This window comes from Cervus elaphus, chromosome 7, assembly GCF_910594005.1.
Source record: "Cervus elaphus chromosome 7, mCerEla1.1, whole genome shotgun sequence".
Classification (NCBI taxonomy): Eukaryota; Metazoa; Chordata; class Mammalia; order Artiodactyla; family Cervidae; genus Cervus; species Cervus elaphus.
In genome coordinates, this window is record NC_057821.1 from 27,895,100 (window position 1) to 27,906,493 (window position 11,394).

At 44.3% G+C, this 11,394-nt stretch overlaps 1 long non-coding RNA gene, 2 other non-coding genes and 1 pseudogene across 3 annotated transcripts; all 4 read right to left on the reverse strand.

Moving 5' to 3' along the window:
- Window positions 1-4,202: 4,202 nt before the first annotated feature.
- On the reverse strand, window positions 4,203-6,201 carry LOC122697260. The gene is made up of 3 exons (XR_006342030.1): window positions 6,157-6,201; window positions 5,464-5,667; window positions 4,203-5,087 (listed from the first exon to the last, which is right to left on the reverse strand). It is a non-coding gene; the product is annotated as an uncharacterized LOC122697260 (long non-coding RNA).
- LOC122697912 lies at window positions 5,770-5,836 on the reverse strand. The gene has a single exon (XR_006342238.1). It is a non-coding gene; the product is annotated as a small nucleolar RNA SNORD52 (small nucleolar RNA).
- Window positions 6,202-6,318: 117 nt separating the features above from the next.
- LOC122697913 lies at window positions 6,319-6,381 on the reverse strand. Its single transcript, XR_006342239.1, has one exon. It is a non-coding gene; the product is annotated as a small nucleolar RNA SNORD48 (small nucleolar RNA).
- A 2,159-nt stretch (window positions 6,382-8,540) lies between these two features.
- Window positions 8,541-9,678, reverse strand: LOC122696799 (annotated as a pseudogene).
- Between the last annotated feature and the right edge of the window lie 1,716 nt (window positions 9,679-11,394).

The window sequence follows — 11,394 nt, forward strand, 5'->3', positions numbered from 1 at the left end:
TCTGTGGTTATTTATCAGAACATAACTGTGTTTGATAACTGGCTGACATCTCTATCGCCACTATATTTAGAAGTTGATGGTTTAATGATAGGCAATAAACAGCCTTGGAATGTGATCTATTCTCATCTGAGAGTCATCTGACAGGGGCCAATAAAATTGAACACTTTAAGAGTCAGCAGGTACTTTAACCCTTAGGATAATCTCTTTGTCCCTATTCTTTGGGAAATAACACAATCGCAAGACTATTTTGGGAAAGTATGACGTTAATGGTCAAGAAAGTACAATAAACAAAGAAACAGGGACATCCCTGGTGATCTAGTGGCTAAGACTAGTTCCCTTGTCAGGGAACTAGATCCCACATACCGTGACTAAGACCCGGTGCAGCCAAATAAATTAAGTAAATAAATTTAAAAAGAAAGAAAGAAACAGATGGCCCTGAGCTGCTGAAAGCCAGATGCCCACAGATGCCACTGGACAGAACTAACCATTGTACCTGCAATTGTTCTCACTGGAGCATTAAAACAAACCAGCACTGTGAGAGTAGCTCTAAGCAAACAATGCCAAATGTTGGAGTGGCTCATTTCATCTTTCCTATCAACTCCTTTTCATGTTATTCATTTCTGTTTTCTCTACTCCACATTATGGATGATTCTTCCAGATTACTAATTCTCTATCAATGGATTGAATTAGCCTGTTTATCTCTTTGAACAGCTTTAGTCTCCAAGCATGCTCCCCATCTGAGTTTCTTGGTTGTAAAGTCACCTGCTGATTTGTTCTCCTGAGGGTGTTTTTTATTTTGGCTCATCTTGCGAACAGTTGTCTTCCAAGGGAGCTCCCTGTCTGGAGGTATCCCTGGGGCTGACTTAAGCTTTTGCCTGTGTTCAGCCCCTCTGAGATTCACAGGTTCCAAACCACATTTAAGTTATTAAGTAATTCAGACATACAAAAATATGAATTGCACAACGAGTTCCCATAGACCCTCTGTACACTTCCTTGAATACATCTCTCCATACTCACCCCACCTTGAATTTAGCATTTAACAATCCTGTGCATTTCTTTTTGTTTTTATTATGATACTTAACTCCAAACAATACATATATTTTAAATTTATTTACAATGTTAATTTCTGCTATACAGTGAAGTAATTCAGCTATACATACATATGTAGTACACACACACACACACACACACTCCTTTTCATATTCTTTCTCATTAGATTTAATCACAGGATATTGAATATAGTTCCTGTGCTATACAATAGGACCTTTAGACAATGTATTATTTAGTGAGGTTTTCACATTACATACTATTTTTCTGTGATTTGCTTTTTTCCTTCACATTGTGAGATTAATCCACCCTGGTATGTTAGGCATACTACTGCTGAATGTATATCTTGTATGACTATACGGCCATTTCCCTACTGGAGAACACTTGAGTTTCTTTTTTCTCCCCCCTTACAATTAGTAACATCAAGGATTCATGTACATTAATCTGTGTGACTGTGTTTAGGGTGTGTTACCAGAAGTGGAAACACTGTGTTGAAAAGAACACACCTCATTTTTAGTAGGTACACAGCACAAGTGAAGGAGCACACAGAGAAAAAAACAGTTTATTTAAGATTGAAGTAAAGCAGAAAGCAGCAGAGTTTCCCTGGTGACTCAGACTGGAATCTGCCCATAAGGGGAGAGATTCAGTGTCTGGGTTGGGAAGATCCCCTGGAGAAGGGAATGGCTACTCACTCCAGTATTCTTGCCTGGAGAATTCCATGGAGAGAGGAACCTGGTGGGCTAGTCTATGGAGTCGAAAAGTCAAGACATGACTCAGCAACATTTTCACTTTCAAGGTAGAAAGACAGATGGGTATCCTCTCTGAGGAGTACAGGAAAAATTAAGTACACATATAGGACAGTTTTGGGTCTTTGTTTACACTTGTCCAATTATCTTTTTTCACACCTGACCAGTCCCTAAGACCCTCCCCAAGATGTGTGCAGCTTTTTGCCAAGGTGGAGTCCACTGAAGAGGCCTGTGGAGGGATATCCAAGCTTATCATGGGGTGGCATCCCCTCCTTTTCTGACCCGCAAGGAAACTTCCTGAGAATGTGCAGACAGGAAAGTTTTCCTTGACCTCAGGAGTGATCATCTTAAGTCTTTATTTTAGCAGAACTCAGCTCAGCTTCTGCCACTAGCTTTGTTCTCAGAGTGTCTGGGTGAGAACAAAGCTTCAATTTTACTTCACTCAACGAACACCAGCTGTCCAGCCCAGGTGCCAATCTATCTCCTACCACAATACCTGTCTGTGACCTTAAGCAAATTATTTAATATCCCTGAGCATTCCTCTCTTTGCCTGCTAACCAGGGTAGATAAGTATCTACTTTGTAAGGTTTTAAGAACTCAGTGAAGTGAAACACAGTCTAGCACAGACAGAAGCACTAAATACATGAGAGCTGCTATCAGACCACCTGACCTGCCTCTTGAGAAACCTGTATACAGGTCAGGAATCAACAGTTCAGACTGGATATGGGACAACAGACTGGTTCCAAATAGGAAAAGGAGTACTTCAAGGCTGTATATTGTCACCTTGCTTATTTAACTTATATGCAAGAGTACATCATGAGAAACACTGGGCTGGAGGAAGCACAAGCTGGAATCAAGATTGCCAGGAGAAATATCAATAACCTCAGATATGCAGATGACACCACCCTTATGGCAGAAAGTGAAGAACTAAAGAGCCTCTTGATGAAAGTGAAAAAGGAGAGTGAAAAAGTTGGCTTAAAGCTCAACATTCAGAAAACTAAGATCATGGCATCTGGTCCCATCACTTCATGGTAAATAGGTGGGGAAACAGTGGAAACAGTGGCTGACTGTATTTTTTGGGGCTCCAAAATCATTGCAGATGGTGACTGCAGCCATGAAATTGACAGACGCTTACTCCTTGGAAGGAAAGTTATGACCAACCTAGACAACATATTAAAAAGCAGAAACACACACACACACACAAAAAATAAAAAATAAAAAGCAGAGACATTACTTTGCCAACAAAGGTCTGTCTAGTCAAGGCTATGGTTTTTCCAGTGGTCATGTATGGATGTGAGAGTTGGACTATAAAGAAAGCTGAGCGCTGAAGAATTGATGCTTTTGAATTGTGGTGTTGTAGAAGACTCCTGAGAGTCCCTTGGACTGCAAGGAGATCCAACCAGTCCATCCTACAGATCAGTCCTGGGTGTTCACTGGAAGGACTGATGTTGAAGCTGCAACTCCAATACTTTGGCCACCTGATGCAACGAGCTGACTCATTTGAAAAGACCCTGATGCTGGAAAAGATTGAGGGTAGGAGGAAAAGGGGATGACAGAGGATGAGATGGTTGGATGGCATCACCAACTCAATGGACATGGGTTTGGGTGGACTTCGGGAGCTGGTGATGGACAGGGAGGCCTGGCGTGCTGCAGGTCACGACTGAATTGAACTGAAGATTACAAAGAACCCAAGGTCAGAGAATAACAATGGGAGCAGGTGACCTTGCCCTGTAGTAGTACCTAACAAGGCAATTTCAAGGAGGAAAAAAAACTGGCAGTGACTAAGGAAAATAGAAGTCGGAAAAAAATCTTTGCTGAGTGGGGACCAAGCTGTAAATGTTCCGTAGAAAAATGCAAAAGATGTGCAATTTTTAAAACATGAATTATTAGATACAGAAACTGGTACACTCCAGTTAGAATAGTGATGGTAGATATAGACAAACATGCAGTCTGAAGGAGACTGTCATTTGGAGTATAAGCCAGGACGAGGGTCCCCCGGTGGTCCAGTGGCTGAGACTCCACTCTTAATGCTGGGGACACAGGTTCAATCCCTGTGGTCAGGGAACTAGATCCCACATGCCACAACTAGACCCTGGATGCTTCAACTAAGACCTGGCACAGCCAGTTAAGTAAACTAACATTAAAAATTAAAGTGGGACAATTTGATGGAACATACACTATTACTTTTAAAAGCCCACATCCTTTGACTCTGAAACTTCAAATGGGTACAAACAGGGAATCAGACTGGTTTATAGCTTGAAAGAAACTCAAATGCCCCCTACCAAACAAATTTATAATACACTGTACATGCTAGTGGGGAATCACCTTTATGACAGTGACAAAAAGAAGCAAAGGGTACCTTTTCTCCACTTTTTTAAACTGTGGTGAAATACACATAAAACTACCATGTTTACCATTAAAAAAATTTTATTGGGGTATAGTTGATTTACAATGTTAGTTTCAGGTACACAGTAAACTGAGTCAGTTATACATACAAACACTTTGGGATCCTCTTCTCTTATAGGCTATTACAGAGGACTGAATTTCCTGTGCTATACAGGTCTTTATTAGTTATCTATTTTATACTTAGTGGTGTGTATGTATCAATTCCAATCTTCCAATTTATCCCTCCCCAAATCTTTACCACTTTTAGGCATACAGTTCAGTGGTAATAACAATGTTCATAACATTGAGCAATTATCACCACCATCCATCCCCATGAACTCTTTCACCTTGTAAAACTGAAACAATACCCATTAAGTATTTCTTCACTTCCTCATTCCCAGCTCCTGACAACCACCAGGAGTATTATTCTTCTAAAAATATATCCAGACAACCTATGTTTTCACCAATTCATCAAGAAGAAAACTGGATGATTGTGTTAATAGTATAATTAAAACCTCAAATATTAAAAATGATATGGTACTCCATCTAGAAATCCTCAACATTGGTGTCAATATGTGACAAACCTAATTTTAGTTTTTTGTAATGTACCTGGAAAGAGGTACAGCTAGATGTCAACTGTGATGCTCATTCACTTTCACATCCCTAAATCTTTCTGTACCCTCTTGCTTTTACTCAGACCCACCTATTTTTATTTGCTTTAAAACATTTTATTGCAATCTAATAAAGATCACCTAACTGATTTTGGTCCCCAAATTTCTAGGCAGCCCACCCCCTCTCCACCGGAGTTTGACAGCTGCTCACACAGGTTCACGCAGGAAACATGTGAAGTTTCAAGGATCTGACCAACACCAGGTAGGGGACATCCTCTGCATCAGCAAAATCCTAGAACTTCATAAAAGAAATACATATTAAAAACATGCAAAAAAAATGCAAGTAGCTGGCATTAGAGCATCAATCTGTTATAGATACAAGGGACAGACTGGTATAAACTATCAGAGAGAACAGTGATTAGCCAAAAAAGACTTGCGGCAGTAATCACCTTCTAGTATATACAGATACCCAATTATTTATTACACCATATATCTGAAACTAATATAACTATATACCAATTTTACTTTTTAAAGAAAACTGCCACACAAGAAGGAAAGAAACAAGAGTGGATCAGGTGGTTTCAAAGATCCTCAGAGAACCATTCAGAGACTCTAGTCCAACCAGTTCATCACCACCACTCTGGAGCTGGCAGAAAAACCAGGAAGAGACTTACCACAGTACCCAGGTAGAAGGCATCTTGCTCTCCACTTCTTGTCACAGCCTGTTGCTGAAGTGGCAGGAACCATCACCTGGACATCCCAGCCACTCCAAAAGTGCTTCTCCAAGAGAATTCCAAACTTTAGGCCTTCAGTCACCAGGCTAGCCTGGAATCTCTGTGAAGGGGTACTGCCCTGGCTGGGCTTCCAAAGCTCTCAGGCTAGAAAAAAGATGAAAGCAGGACAACCAATGAGAGAAACAAAACAGTCACAGCCTTCCCACCAGCTCTTTTCAAATATCCAAGTATCCAGTTCCCCCAAATGAGTCAGAAATTAATTTTGACATCAAGACCAGTATCAGAGACTCTAGTCTGAGAAATCATCATTCCCAATTTAGGGAGATCTGGATCAAGGAAAGCATTAGAACATTCAGAGATGATAGCCCCAATATAAGGATTTATCAAATTACGAGTTCAGCTTTGTAAAGTTCAGGAGAGAAAGGCAGAAAACAAATTTAAACTGCAGAAATATCTCCATCAAAAAAGCACCTTATTAAAAAAAAAAAAAAAAAAAAGCACCTTATGTAGAGTAACTCATACTAGGAAAAGGGGTGGAGGAAGCAGGTTTAGCAAGGTTGAGAAAAAAAAAGTTCTAAGAGTTAAAGAAAGATAACCTGTGAAGAGACAGATAGCAGCACAGCTAATACTTACCCCTCTTTTAAGAATAACACACCGGTGGACGTTTTAACTCCTGATGGAGAAATGAGACACAGGAATACGAGATCAGTAACAGTTCTTGAACAGTAACTTCTCGCCGCAACCAAATACCAAAGATCCCAGCACGGGGGGCGGGGGGCGGGGCGCGGTGGAGGTGGTCAGCGCGCTGCGGTGATGGCGTCAGCGAGACACTCAGAATCACCTGGAGTCATCATCACCCCCATCCTTCCCCAGTGAAACCGCCAGCCACTCCAGCTCGCACAATCCACTCACCCTCGTGGTGCCTCGGACCCTCCTTCGAGAATCAGGAGCCTGGAAAGAAAGCAGTTAGTCAGGAGAGTCCAGGGCGACTCCAGACGAGTCCCCCGTGCCCTGGGCTGGGTCAGTTCCAAGCAGTGGCGTCACAGAGATATCAGAAACTCTAGTCTGTATTAATAATTCATCCCGCTCAGCCCGAGACTGCGGTTCCCCCACTCAACGTGTTCCCGAGGTACCTGCACGCCGGTAGCTGTGCAAAGACGGCGCAGGCTGCAGCCTCCCCCTGGTCTGGGGAAGGTTCCGCAGCAAGCGACAGGCCCACCGCCTGAGAACCATCCTTACTCTGCGCGAGCTCGTCGCACAAAGAGAATGGCACGGGCGGGGCCAGGGCTATTTATTGACGGCGGCGCGGCTTCGGGACCTGACGGGCATGGCTGTCTTCTGAGATGCCTGTCTCGACCCGCAGAATGTTCCTCATCAGTCGTCCACACAAGACGAAAGCAATGTGAAAGAGAGGCCACGAGCGAATATTTCACATTCTTCTGGGCAAATATTCGGAGACGTTTTTGTGAATTTTTAAATACAAAGAACAGGTGACCTGACTGGCCAGGCCGGAGAAAGTCCCCAGCGCTGCCCAGTGGGCGTACACTTCCTGGATGGCCTCCTAGGAGGTCCAGTCCCAGCTTGTGTAACCCGAAGGCTTGTCTTTAGTTGTCACGTGTCCCAGCAAGGCATTGGTGTCACTCCAAGGGACTGTCATCCCGCTGTCTCTAGCCAGCGAAATCTGAATTCGCAACCCCCCTTCCAGCCCACAGACCTGTCAGGCACATTATTTCTGGTCCTTTTTTTATAAACAGCTTTCAGTTCAGTTCAGTCGCTCAGTCGTGTCCGACTCCTTGCGACCCCATGAACCGCAGCACGCCAGGCCTCCCAGTCCATCACCAGCTCCCGGAGTCCACCCAAACCCATGTCTATCGAGTCGATGATGCCATCCAACCATCTCATCCTCTGTCGTCCCCTTCTCCTGCCCTCAGTCTTTCCCAGCATCAGGGTCTTTTCCAATGAGTCAGCTCTTCGCATCAGGTGGCCAAAGTACTGGAGTTTCAGCTTCAACATCAGTCTTTCCAATGAACACCCAGGACTGATCTCTTTTAGGATGGACTGGTTGGATTAATTTTATCCAGACTGGTTAGATAATTTTATCTACGGCGGATGTGGGGGTGGGGTGGGGGGTGCTGGGGGGGTGAGTGGGCGGGGCAGCACAACCTGAAAGTTGTGAATTCTGTTTTATTCTGCAGGCAAAACTGAGGACCTTGAAATATGTACGCCATCATGTGTGAAATAGACAGCTAGTGGGAATTTGCCCTGTAACCCAGGGAGCTCAACCTGGTGCTCCCTGAGGACCTGGAGGGGTGGGATGAGAGTATGGGGGTGGGAGAGAGGTTCAAGAAGGAAAGGATATATGTATACTTACAGCAAACACAACATTGTAAAGCAATTATCTTCCAATTAAATGTTAAAAAAACAAAACAAACAAACAAAAAACACTGAAGACTTTAGCCCAGGTTGCAGCCTCTCAGCTCCAAAGAAGAAATGGAGGAGCCAGGCTATATAGGGTTTTTGCAACAAAGACCGTGTAGTCAGAACTTTGAAAAATTTACTGTAATTAAAGAAAATCAGACATCTCAAGTCAATGAATTTACTCTTTTTCTGTGTATGGGAAGATGCAAAAGTCTGTGCTTGTAGAAGTAATTCCTCAGCCATCTGGGGCTGGTATCCTGTGTTTCCCCAACTTTATTCTACAAGGGGTGAACCGTTGTAGGGGGTGGCTTCAGCCACAATTTTTTCCTCTTACACAACTGAAACTCTGTACTTGTGAACAGTTACTCCCCATTTCCCTCTTTTTCAAGTTTTTTTTTTTCTTCTTCTTCATCCCACAAACCATTATTAGAGAACTCTCCCTGCGACTCCAAATCCTTCAGCCCTTATGTCCCCGGAGAGGGCTCTGCCCCTTGTCCTAGGAAGTGGCTCCACCTATGGGTGGCTCAAGGCATTTCAAAATGGGCTTAAAATACTCATCAGAGCGCCATGCAAAGGGACTGGAGTGAGCGTGTGTTACATACGAGTTAGGCCTGGGGTGCCCTGAGAGAGAAGGGACCAATCCATCAGGGCAGCTGGGGTGCTCCGCCCCCAACCTGGGATAAGGGAACCAGTTAAGGGCCCTCTCCGGAGGGTCCCATGGGCCAACTGGGAGCCAGCTCTTGCTTCAAGGTAGACCATCCCAGAGGGAAAGGAGGAGAACCACCCACGGAGGCACTTCCTTAGTGATACTGCTGATAGCCTGGGGCTGCAGTGCCCTCCTTTGGGGGCAGTTGGTTGGGGTTCTCCAATAAGGGGAGTGCACTGTGGAACTGCTGGACAGTGTAGTGAGTGTGGAGGATGCCAACACGCTGGATGAGGGCCTACAGAATGCCCACCCCTACCCCCCACCCCCCACCCCAAATCATTGCCGAGCCCACCATCACCAATGGGCCACTGTGGGCAGCTAGCACAGACCTGTCAGTGCTTCACTGGTAATAGAGTTCCAAAAATCTTCCTTGCCCCGCAGCCACACCAGACCCGTGGATGGTGGCAAACAGCAGCCCCACTCCTGCCCACACACCGCGAAGCTACCTCCAGTTTGAGGGGCTTTGCTCTTTAACAGCGTTGACACTGCCTTTCAATCAGTAAGGAATTCCTACAGGATCATTGTGGAAGCCCTTTATGGCCTGGAAGACTTCATTGCTGGTAAAACCCATAATGAAGGTTCCACCAAAATAATCCACAATTCTCCATGGGCAAGGCTCCTGAGCAAGGGTACTCCTCCATGGCTCATGTCTTTTTAAGTTCTGTGTACTTTGGCCAAGCCTCACTGCTTGCAGGATTTTACTTCCACCAGGGATCAAACCCAGGCCCTGGCAGTGAAAGCACTGAGTCCTAACCGCTGGAGGGCCAGGAAATGCCCTGATGTTGCTTTCTAATGAACTATTTCCCTAGTGAGGACTCATGAAATTAATTGACCCAGCTTCAGGAATTCTCTTTTTTGGCCCATTAAGCTGTTGGTGGTAATTTCCCTAAAGTTTAGCATTACTATTGCTGCCAGTGAATCAACATTTTAAGGCCTTTCCAGCTTTGATTCACAGCAGAATATCCCTTGCCACCAGCTGCTGCTCCTGGAAACACTGACACCTTCCTCTCCTCCCTCTCTCTTGTCCCCATACCTCTAAAAAATAATCAGGAATAGCCTCTGGTACAGTGGTTTTTCTCAACTTTGGCTGAAAACGTCGTGGTGGCTTTAATGCTATACAATGCATTGGCCTACTTCACAAGACTCTTGACTCTTATAGGGGTGGCCGGGGTGGGGGGTGCATATCAGTATTTCTTTAGCCTCCCAAATAATCTCCATGTATCACTACCTTTGCAAACCTTAACTCCAATGATTTGAAATTAAAAGATTTGAGGGACTTCCCTGGCGGTCCAGTGGTTAAGACTCCATGCTTCCACTGCATGGGGTGAGGGTTTAATCCCTGGTCAGGGAACTAAGATCCTGCATGTTCCTCTGAGCAACCAAAAATAAATAAGATGGGGGTTTACTTTTAAAGATTTATTCTATTACCTGGCAGGTTAAGTTTTTAAAAACTTAAGCAAGCCCCCAATTTCTGCTGCTGCAGCAGTTAAACTGCACATACTACAAAGTTATGGTCAGAGCATACAATATCATATTACAGTTCACCTATCTTGTTAGTAAGACCAGCCTTTGAGAATTGGTCCAGGAACCAGAAGTATATATATTTTTTTTACCTTTACAATCTTTTCCTTAACAAGGCTTCCCATACTTTGTCACTCCTAAAATGTTTTGGTTTTCCAGAGGGGAATGATTTATTGAAAAATACACAACATGAAACTTTAAGTTGTGTGATTCTGGATTGCCAGTTGGTATTCATAGGCTGTTTTTTGGAAGGAGAGGCTGGGATTCTAATCAGGCTAAAGAAAGTGTTGCTTCGCAAATGGCTCAGTGGTAAAGAACCCACCTGCCAACGCAGGAGATGCAGGTTGGATCTCTGGGTTGGAAAAGATCCCCTGGAGAAGGAAATGGCAACCCACTCCAGTATTCTTGCCTGGAAAATCCAACAGACAGAGGAGCCTGTTGAGCTACAGTCCACAGGGCTGCAAGAGAGTCTGGATGTGACTAATACAACAAACTGGTAAGGACTTTTAACTGCTCCAGTAAGAAGCAGCCCCTAGGGAAGGGCTTGTGTGGGAGGAACGCCCGTTTCCCCAGCGCTACGCCGCACAGCTTTTATTCTTTTTTCGTAATTAAATGTACTATTAAGTACAAAAAGGATACTGTCAGTGAAAAAGTGTTAGTCACTCAGTCCTGTCAGACTCTTTGTGACTCCATGGACTGTCGCCCGCCAGGCTTCTCAGTCCAGTGAATTTTCCAGGCAAGAATACTAAGGTGGGTTGTCATTCCCTTCTCCAGGGGATCTTTCAGACCCAGGGGTTGAACCCAGGTCTCCTGCATGAAGACAGACTTTTACCTGAAACTGGAGTAAAAACACCACTTGAAGTTAGGCAGGAACCATACAACACCAACCCCAGTGTTCAAGCAGAGTGGAAAAATACCCTGGCCCCGAAATCACTTGTTTCTCCCTAGTTTTGCCCTGGATAGCTTAAGTGAACATCTCCACATGCTAACCTCTGAAAAAAGCTTCAGAATACCTATGGTAGAGAATGGTATGATGAGAATTACTGGGGTGACTCAAAGATCCAGGTACAGTGCCTGGCCCATCCCTCTTTATTGCCTTGCCCCCAAACTCACTTCCCTAAAACCCTCACTTGGAAAACTCCAGCTTCAGAGCCCACAGCACATTTCTGCTCTTGATGATCTAGAACTTTGGAAGTGAGGCAATTCAGACAAATGCTTTATTTTAA